A 22,589-nucleotide genomic window follows, 5' to 3' on the forward strand; every position below is an offset into this window, starting at 1 on the left:
CTTTATCAAAGGAGTGAGGAAGTGAGAGACTGACTGAAAAGAATATTCACAGCTCACCTTTCTGTCACAAGTGTGTCTTCCACCACGTGCTGGGACATAGTGCACCTTGAAGCTCTACATCTAAAAAGATAGTAAAAGAAAGATGTTATGATTGGTAATTATTACTATCTTAATGTGGAGTAGAATAACATGCCCCCTTCACACACCTTCCCTCCCGCATTAAAAATACAACTATTTGAACAGTTCCAACTTGTTTAATGGGCTTCAATTTATGAAGAATTAGTAGAGTAGGAATGTTTTCCATCTGGTTATAGAGAATAACTGGTGCGCAGTGATCCACGTGGTTTCAATCATCACGAACGACTGAAAAGAATATTCACAGCTCACCTTTCTGTCACCGGTGTGTCTTCCACCACGTGCCGGGACATAGTGCACCTTGAAGCTCTACATCTAAAAAGATAGTAAAAGAAAGATGTTATGATTGGTAATTGTTACTATCTTAGTGTGGAGTAGAATAACATGCCCCCTTCACACACCTTCCCTACAGCATTAAAAATTCAACTATTTGAACAGTTCCAACATGTTTAATGGGCTTCAATTTATGAAGAATTAGTAGAGTAGTAATGTTTTCCATCTGGTTATAGAGAATAACTGGTGCGCAGTGATCCACATGGTTTCAATCATAATGAACGAGGGACTTTTGACCGACTATAAAAACTTTCCTGCAATAGGAAAAAAAATACAAATGCAATAATATAGGTTTATAGAAGTGCGTACACCTAAATCGCTGCGTTGCCTTTTTGTATCCAGCCTGCTACACCATATCTACTCCCTCTGCTGTGCACCTAGGCCTCACTGTTCACCTTTTCGCAGACAGGGTACCTTCTACATCATGCAGTCCCGCTCTGCCACCAAGAAGTCTCACATTTGGTGCTTAGTCTTGATATTACTAAGGCAAAGGACATACTCGTGCACCTATCTTCATCGCAGGTTCCTCACCCGTTCAGTCCTTGCGGTACCACTAACTCAGTAACCAAAGAGGCCACGCACGTGGAGGTGGGCCCCCTGTTTGGTAGTTCGGGCCTACATGCGGTGTCCGAACCATCAGGACGGGCCATCACAGCGTTTGCGATGGGAGCAACTCTAAAATGGCGTACAGCACGTGTTCCCCGTCTTTTTTATTGGTAGGGTAACGTGTGTTGTGGCGTAGTGCTGGATGGGTGCGGTGTGGGTGTATACCAGCCATGAGGGAGTGTGTTTGCTGTTCTGACAACTAGACCTGGAACTAAGAAATCACTACAATGAAATCTGGGCCATGTAGTGTTGTTGTGTTTTCCTGGAAGAGTAAGCAAAATGGGCTGGACTGACGTATGGCAGTGCTGTGCGAGGCTGTGAATGGTGACTCCAGAGCTATGGGCGTGGTTCCGTCGTGAGCTAAGTGAGAAATCAACTGATTCAGGTGTCTGTGTTGTAGTGCTGCTGTCACCCGGGTCTTACACGTAAATGTGCCATTATGTCTGTAAAGTCCCACATCATGGCCAACATGGAAGGTACGGGGAATCACTAACCCTACATTCATCCATAGTTGCACACATAAAAGATGGTGGATATTGACCCATTTCTGCGAATATGAATGTTTGTTGTACATTCTGTGGAGTGTTGTAGCTGTAATAATACTGGGCTATGAAAGCTTTAGGTTGCAGTTTTTGGCACATGAAGGGCAGCTAATATATACACGTATGTGGTCATTCGGCTATAGCGTCAAATTTGATGCTGGAAATCGCGTCCACATCCTGTTATTGTAGAGAAATGACGTAATCTACACTTGCCTGAAAATGTACTGTAAACAAGGTGCGCATGTAAATTGCTGATGTAGTTTTGGATCAAGTGTGCACTATATAAATATGCAAAACAAAATATTTGAGCAATAGCACACACTTATAAATTTACTATACACTTTGTTTGCAGTATTGTAATGATCCAGTTTGTACTTCGTATTTGTAGAATGAACGAGAGAAAGTTATATAATCGAAGTTTTTGTTACTGGCAGAGGTAAGATGGTTGCATACGCTACTTAGAGCACAATATAATATGGTAGGGCGCAGGAGCAGCATTTTTACAAACATAATAAATACACAGACACAGATAGATAGTTGAAGTGGGTACAGGCACGTGCGCTTGACTCCATTTTATTACGTTGCTGTTGGTGACAAGTATAATATTAATCATGATGTCATACACAGATATTCACTCATAAACGGTTTATGACTTCTGCTGTACAAAATAAGGAGCACTATATGTGAAATAATACACAGAAGATTCTATCGTAAAGGGTTCATGAGTTGTAGTGCACTGAGGTAGGGGCGCTTTGTGTGGAGCCTGCGATGATGAGTGGTTCAGGCAGACTGCACTGGTAAGAATGTCTTTTGACTACTGATTTTTGCCTTAATAAGGCTATGTGGCGATTGTATATGGTGTACTGAGTTAATGGTACGTCCGGTGTTTAGCGTGTGCTCACCCTGCGATGATGCGTGGTCTGAACGGGCTGCACTCAAAGCATTGACTGTTGCATTCTGGACTGCATGAACTTTAAGGGGAAAAAAACTACCATTGATGGTTATCAATTGCTCTGCAAACTAGATCTACTGATTGCTCCCCATAACAAATTAAAGGATTGCACGTCACGCAGTGCATTCTAACTTTTTCAAAATGGGGACCTATGTCTGGGGGCGATGTTGAAGGTGATGCTCCAGAGGTATTTGGTATTGCTGGTGGTGGAGGTACATTTCGGCGCAGTCTTCTACATTCTTTGTGAGCATAGTTCACTGGAAGCAGGGATTGAAGGTGATTGCGCATACTAGCAGTGCCACAGGAGTATTTTTTGTCTCTGCCTTAAATAAATCGAGGCTGAATTCAATCCTGTCTGTAGTATAAATCCAAGGCTGAATTCAAGTAGTGAACCCTAATGTCCACAATGTACATGGAAGGCAGTAGTTAGCACAGTTGTATAAGAATGTTTTTTTTCAATTATTTTAACAAAATCTAAATACATACAGTATGATTGTCTCTGCATTAAGTAAATCAAGGCTGAATTCCCTACTGTCTGTAGTGTAGACGCAAAGCTTATTTCAAGTTGTAAAACTGCTGTCTGCAGTCTAGATCTTAGACTGGACTGCATCATGTGTAATCACGATTGAAATAACAGATGAAACATGTATGGAATGCATTGTCGAAATATGTATGTTTTAGAGACATTATAGTTCAAATTGTGACCTGTGCGGCCTGCAGTGTAGACTGTCATTACGTGTGCCTTTGCACTTGCAGCGTGAATTTTATTATTCAACTAAATCTATAAGTGAAGTTTTTGAAGGAAGCATACTAAAGGGACATTGTATAGGTTTGATAGGTGTTAAACTTAGTTAGGTATTGTGCTCTGCAAATAATGAATCAACAGACTATTTAATTGTTGATGACCGCAGTGTAGGCAGGAGGCAGTGGTTAGCAAGAGCCCACAGCCACGTGGGGTTTAGTAGAGCTGCACAGTATTGGTAATTTAGCGTGTGTGCAGTCAGTGATGATAAGTGGTGCACTGAGTTAGTGGCACCTGAAACAGCAAGGTTCTGTGGAGCCTGCGATGATGCGTGATCCGGGCAGGCCGTACTGATAGTAATGTTTATTGTCTTGTGAATTCTGCCTTAGTAAGGCCACCTGGCGATGATTTTTGGTGCACTGAGTTAGTAGTACCTTTGGTGCTTAGCATGTACGTACCCTGCAATGTTGCGTGGTTGAGGGGAGGCACAGTAATTGGAGTAATGTCTTTTGTCGATTGAATTCTGCATGAATTCCATTTAAAAGTGATAGTATGCCTCATTGCTGACATAAAACTGTTCACTCTTCGTTGCGAGGATTTATGGTGCACTGAGTTAGTAGTACCTTTGGTGCTGAGCTTGTACATACCCTGCGATAATGCGTGGTCCAGGGTGGGCCAATTCGGACCAATGTCTTTTAACTGTTGAATTCTGCCTGAATACAGCCACGTGGCGATGAATTATGGTGCACTGAGTTAGTAGTACCTTTGGTACTGAGCCTGTACATTACCTGCGATGATGCGTGGTCTGGGCAGGCCGCACTGGGAGCAATGTTTTTTGCCCAGTGAATTCTGCCTCAATAAGGCCACGGGGAGATGACTTGTGGTGCAGCGAGTTAGTGGTACCTGAAGAACTCAGCGTGTGTGCACCCTGCGATGATTCGTGGTTCAAGCGGGTCGCACTGGTACAATGTCTCTTGCCTATTAGAATGCATCATGTGCAATCGCCATTCCACCTGAATCATGAGCCTTCATCTTCATTTAACACAATCTGAGGACATAGAATACAATTGTCTCTGCCTTAAATAAATCAAGGCTAAATTCAATGCTGTCCGTAGTGTAGATCCAAAGCTGAATTCAAGTTGATCGAAGGCAGTAGTCAACACAGACATCAAGAATTTTTTTTTGTCATATCCTTTAAATGATTTTTGTCACTTATTTTAACAAAATCTGAACACATACAGTACAATTGTATCTGCATTAAATAAATGAAGGCTGAATTCCCTACTGTCCATAGTGTAGATGCAAAGCTGAATTCAAGTTGTGAACCCTGCTGTCCAGAGTGTAGATTTAAGGCTGTAGTCGACACAAACATCGAGGAATGCTTTTTGTCACATACTTTGACAAAATCTGAGGACTGAGTACAATTGTCTCTGCCTTAAATAAATCGAGACTGAATTCAATGTTGTCTGTAGTGCTGATGCAAAACTGGTATCAAGTTGTAAACTCTACTGACCGCAGTGTAGATTGAAGGCAGTAGTCAGTACAGATATTGAGGAATGTTTTTTGTTGCATCCTTTAACAAAATCAGAGGACTGAGTACAATGGTCTCTACCTTAAATAAATCGAGACTGATTTCAATGTTGTCTGTAGTGCTGATGCGAAACTGGTATCAAGTTGTAAACTCTACTGACCACACTGTAGATTGAAGGCAGTAGTCAGCACAGATATCGACGAAGAATTTTTGTCACTTATTTTAACAAAGTCTGAGGACATAGAATACAATTGTCTCTGCCTTACATAAATCAAGGCTAGCTTCAATGATGTCCGTAGCATAGATCCAAAGCTGAATTCAAGTTTTGAACCCTGCTGTCCGCAGTGTAGTTGATACAAACATAAGTCTGCGTCCTGTATCGAGGAGGCACGTGGCATGGCGGCAGCCACATGTCAGAGTGAGGACCTTGGCTGTGGCAGAGTCTTTTCTCTTTGCAGAGGTGAACCACGCCCAAGGCGTAGGCTAATTATTTATACTCTTACGCTGGAGTTGCGTATGTTGGACCACCCCACTCTTCTTCTGCTTCCAGGGGGGGGAGACAACACAGCTACATGACCAAGATATTCCCCAGAGTCTGAGATAATATGGTTGCGTCCACTGTGCAGGAAACTACACGTATCAATAGTATATCTACACATAGAAACGTTTTTGGCTTGTATAGTGAGTTGTGTATAGCATATCACCGGTAGTGTTAGCATTGTGTATATTATTGTTGATGTGTGAGTTCCTTCCCTTATACAAAGTTAATTGCCACATCTCTGAACATTGAGCTAGTGTGCTGTTGAGGGAATATATTATTTTGGGAAGGTCCGTTGTCCTGTTTTGCGCTGCCAGTGGGATAGTAGAGGGGGAGGGGTCAGTAGGGGTGATTGTAGTAGTGGTGGCACTAGGTGTTGTGATTTTGTTGGGTGTTGGAAGTGTATAATTAGTACCTCTATTACATATTTGTCTTTAGATATGAGTGTGAGTTGGATGTAATTCACACAGTACATAGTCGACGTCCTTACAATAGTTAAATGTTGATATTAATTTGTTAGTGTTAAATGGAACTATCGCCTGTTTTTGTAGGTAGCATTGTAGATTTGGTTTGTTGTTGAAAGTGTGGGAAGTGGTGTTTTTTTGGGGTTTTTTCTTCGAGAATGTCTAGTTTGTATATTATTAACGTTAGTTGTAGATCTTGGTTTGTAGCGATTTTCTTGGAGGAAGGAATAAATTGAAGAGATGTAATATTTGACGTTTTTTCTACGTTGAGAACAGAAAGGTAGAAAAAACAGATATGCTTAATGAACATTATAATTAAGAATTATCATTTAAAAAACCTTTGAAATTCACTGAAAAAAACATACGTTTCAGGGGTGTTATAGTTAGCTGTCCTATTCACTCAAACAAAACCATTGAAATTTCTCTGTTATAGTTAGTTGTACTAACTGTAACTCTCGCGCCCGCAATCCTCTGGTGATAATGTCACATATTATATCATTCATGACATGGTCAGTGACATCACTGATGTTATGTTATGTTATGTTAAATAGGTCTTTTATAGCGCACGGCTACTCCGAGGAGTGTCCCGGCGCTTTATACTACATGACCTAAAGGAGGACGGACAAAACATAACAGTATAGATTGAAGAAAAGGCTCAACAAGGTTCAGAAACAGAGCAGGAGATCCCTAGCGGGCAAAGAGCCATGTCTTTAGGCCCTTCCTGAACGCGAGCAGATTAGATGTAGAGCGCAGGGTCAAAGGTAAGGAGTTCCAAAGCTGCGGAGCTAGCAGCCTGAATGAACGTCCGCCAATGCGGGCTTTTTTTATTCGGGGCACCACAGCCAGAAAGAGGGACTCCGATCTCAGGGATCGTGCCGGATGGTAAAAGGCCAGCCTCCTTTGCAAATATTGAGCTCCCGAGGCGTGCAGAGCCTTGTGGGCCAATGTCATAGCCTTGAATGCTATCCGCTTCCAGATAGGGAGCCAATGTAGCACTTGCAATAGGCTAGAGGCACTGGCCCGCCTATGGAGGCCGAAGATGGCTCGAGCAGCCGCGTTCTGGGCTACCTGCAGGCGTTGTAAAAGGTACTCCGGCAGGCCAAGATATAAGATGTTCGAGTAATCCAATCTTGATCCAATTAAGGCCTATACTGTCGTCCTCCTATGTTCCTCAGAGAGTAAAGGGAAGAACTTCCGGAGCATCCTAAGGATGCCGAAGCACGTTCCTGTAAGAGCCAGAACCTGGGATTTAAGCGTCAGCCCGTTGTCGATTTTAATTCCCAAGTTCTTAGCTGACTGGGACGAATGAGCTGGGGGGAACATGTCGGCGGGCCACCACCCATGCCAGTCCGGATCAGATGGACATCCGAAAAAGAGTATCTCAGATTTATCTGAGTTGCACTTGAGGCTGTTTAGGTGGAACCATTTAAAAACAGCCCCAAGGCACTCACGGATACTCTCTCCATCAAACTCTTCTCCCTTCCGGCAGGTGAAGAGAAGCTGGGTATCATCGGCATAGGATACGATCTGGGCCCCGAAAGACTCCACCAGTGTCGCCAAAGGGGTCATGAAGATGTTAAATAGAGTCGGGCTCAACACGGAGCCCTGGGGAACTCCGACTCCCAGTGGCGACATCTCGGCGGAGCCGGGGGAGGCCCAGACCGTTTGTCGGCGGTCGGCTAGAAAAGAGCGAAACCAGCTGAACACCGTCCCCCTCAGACCGATTTCATGGAGTCTTGCGAGGAGACCATCATGGGGGACGATGTCAAAGGCCGCCGACAAATCAAGCATGACCAACATAACCCTGCCTCCTGAATCCAGCGCCTCCTTGACGGCCTCCGATACCTCCAATAGCGCCGTCTCGGTGCTTAAATTGGTGCGGAAGCCAGATTGGGAGGCATGTAATAGCTTGTGAGACTCCAAAAAATTGGAGAGCACACCATGTACATGCTTCTCAAGGATCTTAGCCAATGCCGGAAGAAGCGAGATGGGCCTGTAATTGGCGGGGACTTCTGAGGCAAGGCTCGGTTTCTTAAGAAGGGGGATGACCATAGCCTGCTTCCATGTCTGCGGGATTACCCCCTGACTCAGGGAAAGGTTAAAAATTGGGTTAGCTAGAGGATTGACAATAGGAATTTGGCCGGACAGGGATCTAGGGTTGAGCCAGATTTGAGATTTGTCATAAGTTTCAGCGACGAAGGTATCGAGAGTGGCGGGAAAACAGCCAGGACTGGGCCTGAAGTAATTGGGTGGACTGGCCCCTCGGCCTAGTAGGAAAAGAATCCTGTATTAAACTGATTTTAGTGGTGAAGAAGTTGGCAAGGGTGGCAGCCCATGTTTCAGAGGGAGCAGCCTGAGCTGAGTTAGGGCGCAAGGTTGTAAATTCCCTAACAATCGAAAAAATCTCTTTACAGGAGTTGGCTGCATCCTCGATTCTCCTAGCGAAGGAGCATTTTCTTTCCTGAAAAACTTCCCGATGGTAGGCTTTGATCATTGATCTATAGGTAAGCCTTGCCTCTGCATCATACTGAGACCGCCATGCCCTTTCAGCCTCTTTACACTGCCTACGGGAGTGCGCCAACACTTTGGTGAACCAAGGGGCCGAGACCCGTTTCAAGGTGGTCCGAGGGGGAATCACAGGGGCTAGATCGTTCAACCTATCTACATGCCACATCTGCAGGGTTTCAAGATCTTTATCCAGATCACCGGTATAGGAGACGGGGTGGTCCTGTAGGGCCTGGGCCAGCATCTCCGGGGTCACCCGATGATACGCCCTTGAGGCTGTTCCCTGATGTCTCATGGCAGTGGTTGCTGGTTTCTTAGTGCCTAGTATGTAAAAGTAGGCTAGCCGATGGTCGGACTATAAGACCGGCAGCACTGCTGTCACCTCGACCCGGGATGTAGAGAAAACCTGATCTAGAGTGTGGCCTTTATCGTGGGTTGGTCCAGAAAGATAGGGGAGCAGGCCCAGAGAGGCCGTGATATCGATCATTTTGGAAGTATTCTGGTCAGAGCTGTCTTCCATATGGAAATTAAAATCTACGGCCAGTACACAGTGCTCTGCTCTTAGGGCCAATGTTGAAATTAATGACTGAAGTTCCTCAAAGAAAGATCCTGCCGGACCTGGAGGCCTATAGACTACGAGCCCCTTAAAAGATTGTTGGGATGACAGGGATATGGAGAAAGCAAGGGATTCAGCGCCCGTGATGGCCTCCGTGTGGATGATAGAACACGTAAAGGCTTTTTGTACCACGAGAGCCACACCCCCCCTCTTCCCATCACTCTGTCTTGCCTGAAGATGTTATATTCAGGGGGGATCGTGGTGGCAATGTCGGGGTGTGAAGACTCACTCAGCCATGTCTCTGTCAACATCAGGCATACAGGTTTTTCAGTAGCCAGGAGATCAAAGATTTCCTGGGCATGTCTGTGGACAGATCTGGTGTTAAGGAGTAAGCAAAGATGCTTAACGTTCCCCACCTCCCTGCTGGATATAGGAGGCGGGACACTGGCGAGATGCCAACTACAACCCGGACATTTGCGCTTGCCCCTAAAGGGGCCAGGGAATACCACATGACAGGCGTAAGAAGGTTTTTGGAAAGAGCGAAGCTCCAAAGACGAGTAGCGTATCATAGTAGTGCTGAGATAAAAGTATGTAGGGAAAGAGCCAATCTGCCACGCCGTACGCCACCGGGACGCTGGCGGGCGCAGACGGGCAGGACTCTGGCACGACTCCGGTGCAGGTCCGGCACGTCCACTGTACGCGTCCGCTGCGCGAAAGAGAGTATGTGCTTTTTATAGCGCTGATGAGCGGGTGGACAGCGAGGCCTACACCCAATATGGCCGCCAAAGTCAGATCCCAGCCCTCGGCGTCAATGCTCAGCCGAGGGCGTTCTGAAGATCAAGGAAGGGTGAGGGAGCAGAGAAGCGCCAAGGAGCGCTGGGAAGTCTCTAAACTCTAAACTCTGACGCTTATTAATCAAGCGCAAAGCAAAAACGGCACAACATTAAAAGTCAAATACACAAGTTTAAAAAGTGCAAAAAAAAAGGGAGACCTCCCGGCTTCCGCCTCAGAAGGGAAAAGGTCGTAGCAGTTGGTAATCCCTGAGCAAATAATCTATTTCCTTTTTATAGGGCTGCTAGAGCACGTGGACGGCGAGGCCTACACCCAATATGGGCGCCAAAGTCAGATCCCAGCCCTCGGCGTCAATGCTTGGCCGAGGGCAGTCTGAAGATCAAGGAAGGGTGAGGGAGCAGCGAAGCACCAAGGAGCGCTGGGAAGTCTCTAAACTCTAAACTCTGACGCTTATTAATCAAGCGCAAAGCACTGATGACATCTCAAATGACATCACTGATGACATCATCCACGTGACAATCAGATACACCACATCATACACTAGTATAACCTTTCATCACTCACTGTAAAGTATAGAGTACCATATTTGAATCCTTTGACACAGCAATACAAGTATCTAAAAGCCCACTCAGTGATTCCTAGATCTACACACACATCTAATCAATTACCTATAGATTCACTCATACATGTTGTCAATGATCAATAGAACACTATAAAATATACTTATGCACCTATATTGACATTACACACAAGCACACATCCTATTCAGTTATACAGTCATCCTACTCACTTTTGTAAACAATGTATCATATTTACATTTACTCAGTTACACACTTATACAAATAGCACTTCATTTATTCATATGGATAGTAACTCATACTTAGTGTGTTATGAAATCACTATTACCAGTATACAGTTATCTATACAGTCACTCATCCAATCAATAAGACTTATGTATACTTATTTATATACAACAACTGTCACATACACTGCCTTTTATTTTTTCTACTTTGTTGGACATGTACCATTGAGAAATATATTTGCTCATCACCACACCCATAAAGATATTCACTCACCCAAACAACTGTTATAACACATAGTATTAACGTCATATATCTACTGAATTAACTATTCACATATCTTTGGGCAGTAACAGATCCCCCACTGAACCACACACACAGTCACTCTCCCATAAAATAGTCAGTTTATTAATCAATAACTAATATAGACTTTCACATAGCTAGTAACTAACTGGTGCAGCAGTTTGCACAATAACTGACAAAGTAATACAGATATTCACACAGTTTATTCACTATCCAATATATTTATTGAGACAATTTAAATTTAGTCAAGTAAACAGTCAATCACACTGCTACTAAATCCTCCCTCAAGATAGGTATATATCCACTGATTCTCACCTGCAGATTGCTATATATATTACATATTTAAATAGCAAACCGAACCACATTCACTGGATGATGTCATCAGTGATGTCATCAGTGATGTCATTTGAGATGTCATCAGTGATGTCATCAGTGATGTCATCAGTGATGTCACTGACCATGTCATGAATGATGTAATATGTGACATAAACACCAGTGGATTGCAGACGCGAGAGTTACAGTCAGTACAACTAACTATAACGGAGGAATTTCAATGGTTTTGTAAGAGTGAAATGTCCAGCTAACTAAAACACCCCTGACATCGAGGGTTATTTTCAGTGAATATATATATATATATATATATATATATATATATATATATATATATATATATATATATATATATATATATATATACATATATATATTTACTGAAAAAAACATAGGTTTCACACCAGTTACAGTTAGGTGGAAATTTTACTCGCATAAAACCATTGAAATTCCACGTTATACTTAGTTGGACTCACTATAACTTGCGCGTGCAATGCACTGCTGATGACATCACATATTACATCACTCATGACATAGTCAGTGACATCACTCATGACATCACTGATGACATCCTAAATGACTTCACTGATGACAACATCCTTGTGACAAAGTGGCAGACCTCCTATCAGCATAAAATAACCTTTGACACACACATTCAAAAATAGAAAATAACATTCTCTTAAAAAAGGAGAAACCAATACCAATTACAACAACTTAATAGGTAATTCCAACATCTACATACACATCCACTCATTCACCAACAGTTCTATATAGTCACTCATGCATGTACTCACTCATCGTATGTACTCATACACCTATACATCCTGTTACACACTAATACTCATCCATATAGTTACTCACACACAAATTCACACATGCAAATAAACTATCAAAAAACTATTTACTTGATTATACTGCTATATACACACCACTACACATACTTCTACAGAAACGGAAACATATTTACTCTCTTAAACAATCAATTATAAAAACACATACTCACTAACCCACCCATACACACAATCATCCACCCATACAGTCTTGCACACATGCTGTCTTCAAAATACATACAAATAGTGAGTCACTCATTCATGCATCTGTGCTCTAAGTAATATCCCCCACCGAACCATACAGACTCTGCTACTGATACTCAAAAAAAGAACTAATAACCCATATACACACTCATGTAGCTACTCACCAACCCATGCAGCCACTTATACACAACGTGAGACACAGATACAGATATTTAAATATTTAAACATTACTCGCTAATATATGTATTCACTAAGATACATTTTAACCAATTAATTTTACACAAAAAAACATCAATTTAGACATTTATTTACCCATTTATTCTTCCATCAACCTTTAGATATACATATATATATATATATATTCACTGAAAAAACCATAGGTTATAGACCATATATAGTTAGGAATTCGCATTTACAAAACCTTATTTTACTCACACAAAACCATTGAAATTCCATATATAGTTAGTTGCACTAACTATATATCGCGCACCCGCAATCCACTGCTGATGATGTCACATATTACATCATTCATGACATGGTCAGTGACATCACTGATGACATCACTGATGACATCTCAAATGACATCACTGATGACATCTCAAATGACATCACTGATGACATCACTGATGACATCTCATTTGACATTACTGATCACATCACTGATGATATCATTCATGTGATAATACAATGAACCTCTTCAGACTCTAATATAACCTTAGATACAATCAGTGTAAACAGACACTCACAGACTGTCACTCATCCATGGAGTTACTCACACACCTAGTCAGTCATGCAAAGAATCAATCACACCTCCATTTCCTCAACTATACAGTTATACAAACTTTACTTATTCAAACATATACTAACACATATTTACTCTCTTATACAATCCCTGATACAAGTTCACAATGATCCATACAGCCACTCACACATTCACTGGCTCTTATGCACAGTTATTTATATATGTCAACTCTCACATGTACTGTGTTTTACATATGTACTTACTTTGACATGTAGCACTGAGATATCCATTCACTCACCAATACACTCATGCACACAGTCAACCGCCCATACAGCTGTTTCCACATGCACTTTTGAAACCATACATCTAGTGAATCAACTGCTCACACATCTATGCACAGAGTCATACACCTCCCAGCCACCCACACACACACTCAGTCTCCCATACAAATACTTGGGCAACCAATCAATAACCCATATAGTTACTCATCTAGCTACTTATCAACACATGCAACAGTTTACAGAACAACAGACATAATGATGCAGATGCACAAATTAAGACAGTTTAGTCACTAACCCATGCACTCAGTGAGACACATTTAATCACTCACTCATACAGTCAGTCATGCACCCACTAAATCCTCCATCCAGACACTTATACATCCACTCATTCTTCAATATGTAAGACATATTTTAACTTTACAGAAACATACAGTCACTGGATGTTGTCATCAGTGATGTCATCAGTGATGTCATTTGAGATGTCATCAGTGATGTCATCAGTGATGTCACTGACCATGTCATGAATGATGTAATATGTGACATCATCAGCAGTGGATTGCGGGTGCGCGATATATAGTTAGTGCAACTAACTATATATGGAATTTCAATGGTTTTGTGTGAGTAAAATAAGGTTTTGTAAATGCTAATTCCTAACTATATATGGTCTATAACCTATGGTTTTTTCAGTGAATTTTCAAGGTTTTGTAAATGCTAATTCCTAACTATATATGGTCTATAGCCTATGGTTTTTTCAGTGAATATATATATATACATACATATATAAACATGTATCATCTGTATATCTATATAAATACAAACATAAATGCATGCATACATATACTTATATGCATTTTAGGGTTGTTAGGGCGTTTTCGTGTGTATTATGTTGCTTTTTTAGGGCTTTTGGGTCAATTAAGTAGGGTTCCCGGAGCCTAGGGCTGAGGGGCCGGTTCAGTTTCGTGCGTATTGGTGTTGGCAAGGTTTTGAGGGATTTTGGCGGTTTTTGGTCGAGATTTGGCCGTTTTATGGCTTTTTTTTGTGTTTGCGGGGGGGCGCGTATTCGGGTTGAAATTCGTCCCCGTTCCAGTGGATGGATTGGGCTGACTTTTGGTGAGATGTTAGGGAATCGCTGGAACTAGTGTACAGCCAAGTTTGAAGCGGATCAGAGCAGTGGAAGTGCTTTAAAGAGCAATTTTTGTGCGGAGTAGCGAATTGCCATGTTATTCAATGGGAGTTTTTGGTGCGCATGGAGAAGGTGAATTTGGGGTGTTCCAGTTGCGCTAGAGGGACGGGGCTTGGGTGAGCTGTAGGGAGAGTGGATCGGCAGGTGTGCCGAATTTTTGGGATTTGTTGGCCGAAAGGAAGGGTGTGCTTGGGCAAAGTCGATTTGGTGAAAACGGTGCGTTATTTACATGAAAGTTGAAAAAACACTAATAAAAGCAAAGCTAAAAAGCCGCCTCATTACAAACAGAATGGCTTTAACTTAAACGAGGGCGAGATCTATTGCATTTTCAATGCTTGTTTACTTTGGTTCCATCAAGAAGGCATTCAGATGTGTCACACATTTGCCATAAATTCTGAATGTTAGCACTCTAGTTGCACATTAGATCACTGTAGTAAAGCTACTGCTCACCAGGGACGTCTGCTGCTGGTATTCAAAGTGCATGTTTCAGTCTGCATGTCAGAATTTTTTTAATGAAATAGAAGAGGATTTGAGAAGTCACTCAAATTGATCCCTAATTTTTCTTTCTGAAGCACTAATCATACTTTCTATGACAAAATTAACCCCCTCATGTTGTTCCTTTTTAAATTGAGTGTTTTCAGACTTACCACTTCATTCCAATCAAGATGGCTTCTGGTGTGCCATACTTTTGTCATAAGTAAGACTATTAGCGCTCTAGTTGTTCTTTAGAACACTCTGGGACATTCTGTCATTGGGCTATACTTGGGGTACATCTGGGTGATATTTGGGCTACATTTAGGCTCTTTTGTCTCTGGTGGCCATCTTGGGAGACTATGTCAGAATTTTTTTATGAAATTGAAGAGGGTTTGAGAAGTCACTCAAAATGTGCCCTAATTTTTCTTTCTGCAGCACTGATCATAATTCATATGGCAAAATATACCCCCTCATTTTGTTCCTTTTTAAATTAAATGTTTTAAGAGTTACCACTTTATTCCAATCAAGATGGCTTCAGGTGTGCCATACCTTTGTAATAAGTAGGACTGTTAGTGCTCTAGTTGTTCTTTAGAACACTCTGGGACATTCTGTCATTGGGCTATACTTGGGCTACATCTGGGTGATATTTGGGCTACATTTGGGCTCTTTTGTCTCTGGTGGCCATTTTGGGAGACTGCATGTCAGAATTTTTTAATGAAATAGAAGAGGATTTGAAAAGTCACTCAAAATGTGCCCTAATTTTTCATTCTGCAGCACTAATCATACTTTCTATGGCAAAATATACCCCCTCATGTTGTTTCTTTTTAAATTAAATGTTTTAAGAGTTACCACTTTATTCCAATCAAGATGGCTTCAGGTGTGCCATACCTTTGTAATAAGTAGGACTGTTAGCGCTCTAGTTGTTCTTTAGAACACTCTAGGAGGCTGCAGTAGAACACAAAGGAATCAACTGACAGTCTCTGTCCTTGTTGGATGTACATGTTTTACTGAGAATGTCAGACTTCATTTTCACATGACTGAGAAATATAATGTGAATTTACAGAAAATATGCTTTCAGTTTAGCTTATAGATCCCCTTCCAAACCACTGTGGGAAAATCATGAGATATTAGTTTTCTTTCAAACAATATTCATGATATCACAGCAGAAGGTTTTTTCACATGGTAAAATCACCTTAGAACCCACCACAATTCCTAAAACGAGTATGGTACCATCAACAAATGATTTATAATGTAACTAAAGTCCTAAAACCCTCTATTAACTACAATGCTTTTTAATGAGGTGCTATCATGTATATTGGTCCCAAGATGGCTGCCAACACTTCTTGGATGAAGTGCTGACAGCCAATCAGATCAGATGTGTGGTTAGGCTCCGCCCAGATATATATCTTTTTTTGAACCTAAATTACTCAAAATCCACTGGAGCACATATATTGAGACCTAGCAAAGGCACATCGGGCTAACAGTCCCTACAATTTTGCCAAGTTTCGTGCAAATCCATTCAGCCATTCGAGCTAAAAGTGAGGCCAACCGCCCTATGGAAATTAACATGGGAAAAACACGTTTTGGGACCCCCCTTTTTTCTCGGCCCCCCCTTGATGAAACCCCCCCCAAATTGTCAGGGACTGCTCAGAAACAAAATGTTCCATTTTCCTGAAAATTTCAGCCAATTTCGTCCACAAACGCCAAAGTTATTAGACATAGAATTTTCAAAAATCCCATAGAGAAAAAATCCTAACTATATATACCTACTGGCGACCGCCAGTAGGTAATATATATATATATATATATATATATATATATACATATATACATATATACATATATATATATATATATATATATATATATATATATATATATATATATATATATATATATATATATATATATATATATATATATATATATATATATGTATAAAATTTCTATGTCAAAATGAAACCCCTCATTTTGTTCCTATTCAAATTAAATGTATTAAGTGTTACCACTTTATTCCAATCAAGATGACTTCAGGTGTGCCATACTTTTGTCATAAGTAAGACTGTTTGCGTTCTAGTTGTTCTTTAGAACACTCTGGGACATTCTGTCATTTGGCTATAGTTGGGCTACATCTGGCTGATATTTGGGCTACAGTTGGGCTCTTTTGTCTCTGGTGGCCATCTTGGGAGACTGCATATCAGAATTTTTTTTAATGAAATATAAGAGGATTTGAGAAGTCACTCAAAATGTGCCCTAATTTGTCTTTCTTCAGCACTAATCATAATTTCTATGGCAAAATGAACCCCCTCATTTTGTTTCTTTGCAAATTAAATGTTTTAAGTGTTAACACTTTATTCCAATCAAGATGACTTCAGGTGTGCCATACTTTTGTCATAAGTAAGACTTTTAGCGCTCTAGTTGTTCTTTAGAACACTCTGAACATTCTGTCATTGGGCTATAGTTGGGCTACATCTGGCTGATATTTGGGCTACGTTTGTTTTTTTTTGTCTCTGGTGGCCATCTTTGGGCTACATTGGGCTACATTGGGCCACATTTGGGCTCTAACATATATATAGCCCAATGTAGCCCAATATATATTTTTTCAAAGGTAATTTTCGTAAAAACCACTGGAGCACATATCTTGAGACATAGCAAAGGCACATCGGACTACCAGTCCCTACAATTGTGCCAAGTTTGGTGGAAATCCATTCAGCCGTCCGGGCTAAAAGTTAGGTTGACCGCACTATGGAAATTAACATGGGGAAAACACGTTTTGGGATCCCCCTTTTATCTTGGCCCCCGCTTGACCAATCCCCCCGAAACTTCCAGGGAAGGACCAGAGCTCCGCGAGGCAAATTTGAGGACTTTTTCAGGCAGATTCGTCAACCGGCGACAAAGTTATTCACAATAGAATTTTGAGATTTTGCATTAAAAAAATCTTAACTATAACAACCTGCTGGCGACTGCCAGTAGGTAATATGTATATATATAAATATATATATATATATATATATATATATATATATATATATATATATATATATATATATATATATATATATATATATGTAGATATACATATATATATTACCTACTGGCGGTCGCCAGTAGGTATATATACTTAGGATTTTTTTGAATAGGGATTTCTGCAAATTCTAGGTTGAATAACTTTGGCGTTGATGGACGGAATTGGTTGAAATTTACAGGAAAATGGCACATTTTGTTTCTGAGCGTCCCCTGAAAGTGTGGGGGGGGTTCTTGAAGTGGGGGCCGAGAAAAAAGGGGGGTCCCAAAACGTGTTTTTAACATTGAGTTTTCCATAGGGCGGTTGGACTAACTTTTAGCTCGAACGGCAGAATGGATTTCTATGAAACTTGGCAAAATTGTAGGGACTGGTAGTCCGATGTGCCTTTGTTAGGTCTCAAGATATGTGCTCTAGTGGATTTTGAGTAATTTAGGTTAAAAAAAATATATATATCTGTAAGCGCGCCCCGGTACGAGCACCGGAGAGCACTCTGGGCGCGCTTCGCGACTTGCGCGCGGAAAGCTGATTGGCTCTTGGGTGTCTGTAAACATTCCAAACAGTCCGGAGCGGCCGCCATCTTGTGTCTCGGTAGGATCGAGACACAAGAGGTGGCCAAAACAAAGGGGGAAATGACCAAAAGGGGGCAGAGTAGATCTTCCCTGACCCCCTAGGTTTGATGTGGGGGCTTTAAAAAGGCCCCGCGGGGCAAAAAAAAAAAAAAATTTTTTCGGTTTTTTTTGCGGGGGGAGCGCCCGGGAAGCGCACCGGGAAGCGGTCCGGGGAGCGTACTATGGGGAAAAAAGAATGATAGACTTTTCAAATATTGTATGTTTATTGATTGTTCTTTTTGTTGTTTTTTTTTTGTTTTTTTTATTAAAGTAGCAACATGTAGGTACCAATGCAGAGTCTAAAAATTAATATACACCGTCTCCTTTGTAGATATCTTGCATGTTGTTTCAGTACTTATTGTGGTATATGGAATGCATACAATAGTCTTTCAGGAAAGCAGAAACAATATGGAGGCAGGAGATGATAAAGAGATGTTAAATACACATTGGAGATAATATAGTTGGAGAAAGGAAGTAACTATGAGCAAACTTACTATGTAACACAAAAAAGTTGCACAGTATATTTTAAGTCTCACTTTATATTATATCTTTTTGGGTACTATTTCATAATTTTCATATAAAAAAGAATAATAACTCAAACAATTTTAACTTTTAAAATTTAAATTTATTGTTCTGATTTTTCAAAATCTAAACAAATTTGTAACATTAATTCATCTGGTATGTTCTCCTTTTCATTCCATGATTCACATTCTTCAACACATTTAATTAATTCTTGGTCTACAGTGTCATCCAAAAAAGTCTATTTCTTCATTTTCTTCCTTAGGATTGTTTTCAATCTTAATTTGAAATGAAATATTATTTTCTTTTTGTTGTGCTTCCATTTTCTTGCTGTAAATTGCATAAAAAATAAATATATCAGTAGAGATAGGGCACTGTTGGGTTTAAGTTCAGACAGGTACTTGTGAGTTTTTAACAGTGAAGTTATCTTTGGGCACTGTATGGTTTCAGGCAGGAAGTAGAACTATTAAAAAGTGCCTGTGATGAAGCCTAAGTAAATTCATAATTATACCACAGAAGCCTAACTCAATCAATAATTTAAATAATTAAGCCTTTCTCAATGACTAACTCTTATAGAGGGACAGTATATAACTATCTGAAAACGTTTTCCTAAATTAATTTAAAGTGCATAACATAGTTCTCCTTTCAAATTTTTAAAATAACATCTTACCTTTCAAAAAGAAGTTTAAGTTGTCAGTGAAAAAGCTCTTGAAATGTACTTCAGGAAGTAGTAGTCAAAATGGCTGTGTTTCTCTCTCGTTCTTTATATATATTCAGGTACATAACCAATCAAATGTCATGGAATAATAGTAGAAAATGAAAGTAACATTTTAATTGGTTGTCAATTCTAACACTTCATATGTGTTTTTGTCATGTAATTTACCTTAGGATATTTAGTCAGGCCTACAGCATAAATGTCTCAATGGAATTCCATCAAATTTGGGTAAATGGTAGGGACTGCTAAGTAGTAGGGCCTATTCTATATTTGATGAAAGTGTCTCCAGTGGTTTTTCTGTAAATTACTTTCCCACCTTTTTTTAGCGAGCGCTTACCGGTGCGCGCCCCGGTACGCCTACCGGCAGCGTTACGGGAGTCCTCCATTTTGTGTTTCGGTAGAATTGAGACACAAGATGGAGGGCAAACAATGTTCGGAATGGGTAGAAGGGGGCACGGTAGACACTTCCTGACCCTCTAGGTTTTCTGAGGGGGGCTTAGGACACTCATATAGGCAAAAAAAAAAAAGAATCCCGTGGGGAGCGCCCGGTACGCGCACCGGTAAGTGTACCGGGGAGCGTGGTGAAAAATAGTGAAAAAATTTAGAAAAGGATAAACGTTTTGAATGATCAGAGGTAGGGTAGCTCTGAAAAGAGCTATTGGGTTCTGTGGCTGATTTAGGTACCTACAAGTAGGTTCCAATGCACAGTCTTAAATTCAGGAGGAATATTCTATTCCCCTCATCTGAGAAGTGCACACCATCTCCTCTGTAGATGTCTTGCATGTTGTAACGCAAGTTATTGTTGTATATTGAACCCATTCTAAAGTCTCTCATGTAAGCAGAAACAGATTTATTCACATGTTTCCGTGCTTTCTCAAATTGTGGACAAAATTGGTTGGACCAGTTCCATTTCTGTCTTTGGCATATATTGGAATATACCAAGGCAGTTTGGGGAAAAAGTGTCATCAATTGATGAAAGGTGTCCTTTAAAAGCATTTCCAGACCAACCCCAGTGCCCAAATTATTTCCACCACAGTGCACTATTAAGAGGTCAGGGTTTGGCCGATGCATAAAAATAATATATTAAAAACATATAAAATATATGTTTCATTTAAAAGAATAGTACATTTTATAGCTTTTGATATTTGCTATTAAAAAACCCTTGAAATTCACTGAAAAAACCATAGGTTATAGACCATATATAGTTAGGAATTAGCATTTACAAAACCTTGAAAATTCACTGAAAAAACCATAGGTTACAGACCATATATAGTTAGGGATTAGCATTTACAAAACCTTATTTTACTCACACAAAACCATTGAAATTTGCATATATAGTTAGTTGCACTAACTATATATCGCGCACCCGCAATCCACTGCTGATGATGTCACATATTCCATCATTCATGACATGATCAGTGACATCACTGATGACATCACTGTTGACAACTCAAATGACATCACTGACAACATCACTGATGACATCATTCATGTGATAATACGATGAACCTCTTCAGACTCGAATATAACCTTAGATACACTCAGTGTAAACAGACACTCACAGATTGTCACTCATCCATGGAGTTACTCATACACCTAGTCAGTCATGCAAAGAATCAATCACACATCCATTTCCTCAACTATACAGTTATACACATCTTACTTATTCAAACATATTCTAGCACATATTTACTCTCTTATACAATCACTGATACAAGTTTTCAATGATCCATGCAGCCACTCACACATTCACTGGCTCTTATACACAGTAATTTATATATGTCAACTCTCACATGTACTGTGTTTTACATATGTACTTACTTTGACATGTAGCACTGAGATATCGATTCACTCACCAATACACTCATGCACACAGTCAACCACCCATACAGCTGTTTCCACATGCAGTTTTGAACCCATACATCTAGTGAATCAACTGTTCACACATCTATGCACAGAGTCAAACACCTCCCAGCCACCCACACACACACACTCACTCTCCCATACAAATACTTGGGCAACCAATCAATAACCCATATAGTTACTCATATAGCTACTGATCAACACATACAGCAGTTTACAGAACAACAGATATATTTATGCACAAATTAAGACAGTTTAGTCACTAACCCATGCACTCAGTGAGACACATTTAATCACTCTCTCATACAGTCAGTCATGCACCTACTAAATCCTTCATCCAGACACTTATAAATCCACTCATTCTTAAATATGTAAGACATATTTTAACTTTACAGAGAAATACAGTCACTGGATGATGTCATCAGTGATGTCATCAGTGATGTCACTGACCATGTCATGAATGATGTAATATGTGACATCATCAGCAGTGGATTGCGGGTGCGCGATATATAGTTAGTGCAACTAACTATATATGCGAATTTCAATGGTTTTGTGTGAGTAAAATAAGGTTTGTAAATGCTAATCCCTAACTATATATGGTCTATAACCTATGGTTTTTTCAGTGAATATATCTATATATATGAATGCTCCTTTGCCATACCCAAAGATGAGTTGCACTCAAACGCTGTAAGGTAGCAGGCCTTTAATAAGCAATACAGACAAGATGATGCTGGTAGGTATAATTTGACAGCTGCAATCGCGATAAGCCTGACACGTTTCGAAGGCAAAATCCTTCTTCCTTAGAGGCGGTCGCAGTCACAAATGCGTGCTTGGTTCTGCATCCATTGCGGGGGGAGCGCCCGGGAAGCGCACCGGGAAGCGGTCCGGGGAGCGTACTATGGGGAAAAAAGAATGATAGACTTTTCAAATATTGTATGTTTATTGATTGTTCTTTTTGTTGTTTTTTTTTGTTTTTTTTATTAAAGTAGCAACATGTAGGTACCAATGCAGAGTCT

This window comes from Lissotriton vulgaris, chromosome 1_1 (assembly GCF_964263255.1).
Source record: "Lissotriton vulgaris chromosome 1_1, aLisVul1.2, whole genome shotgun sequence".
In the NCBI taxonomy this organism is placed as follows: Eukaryota; Metazoa; Chordata; class Amphibia; order Caudata; family Salamandridae; genus Lissotriton; species Lissotriton vulgaris.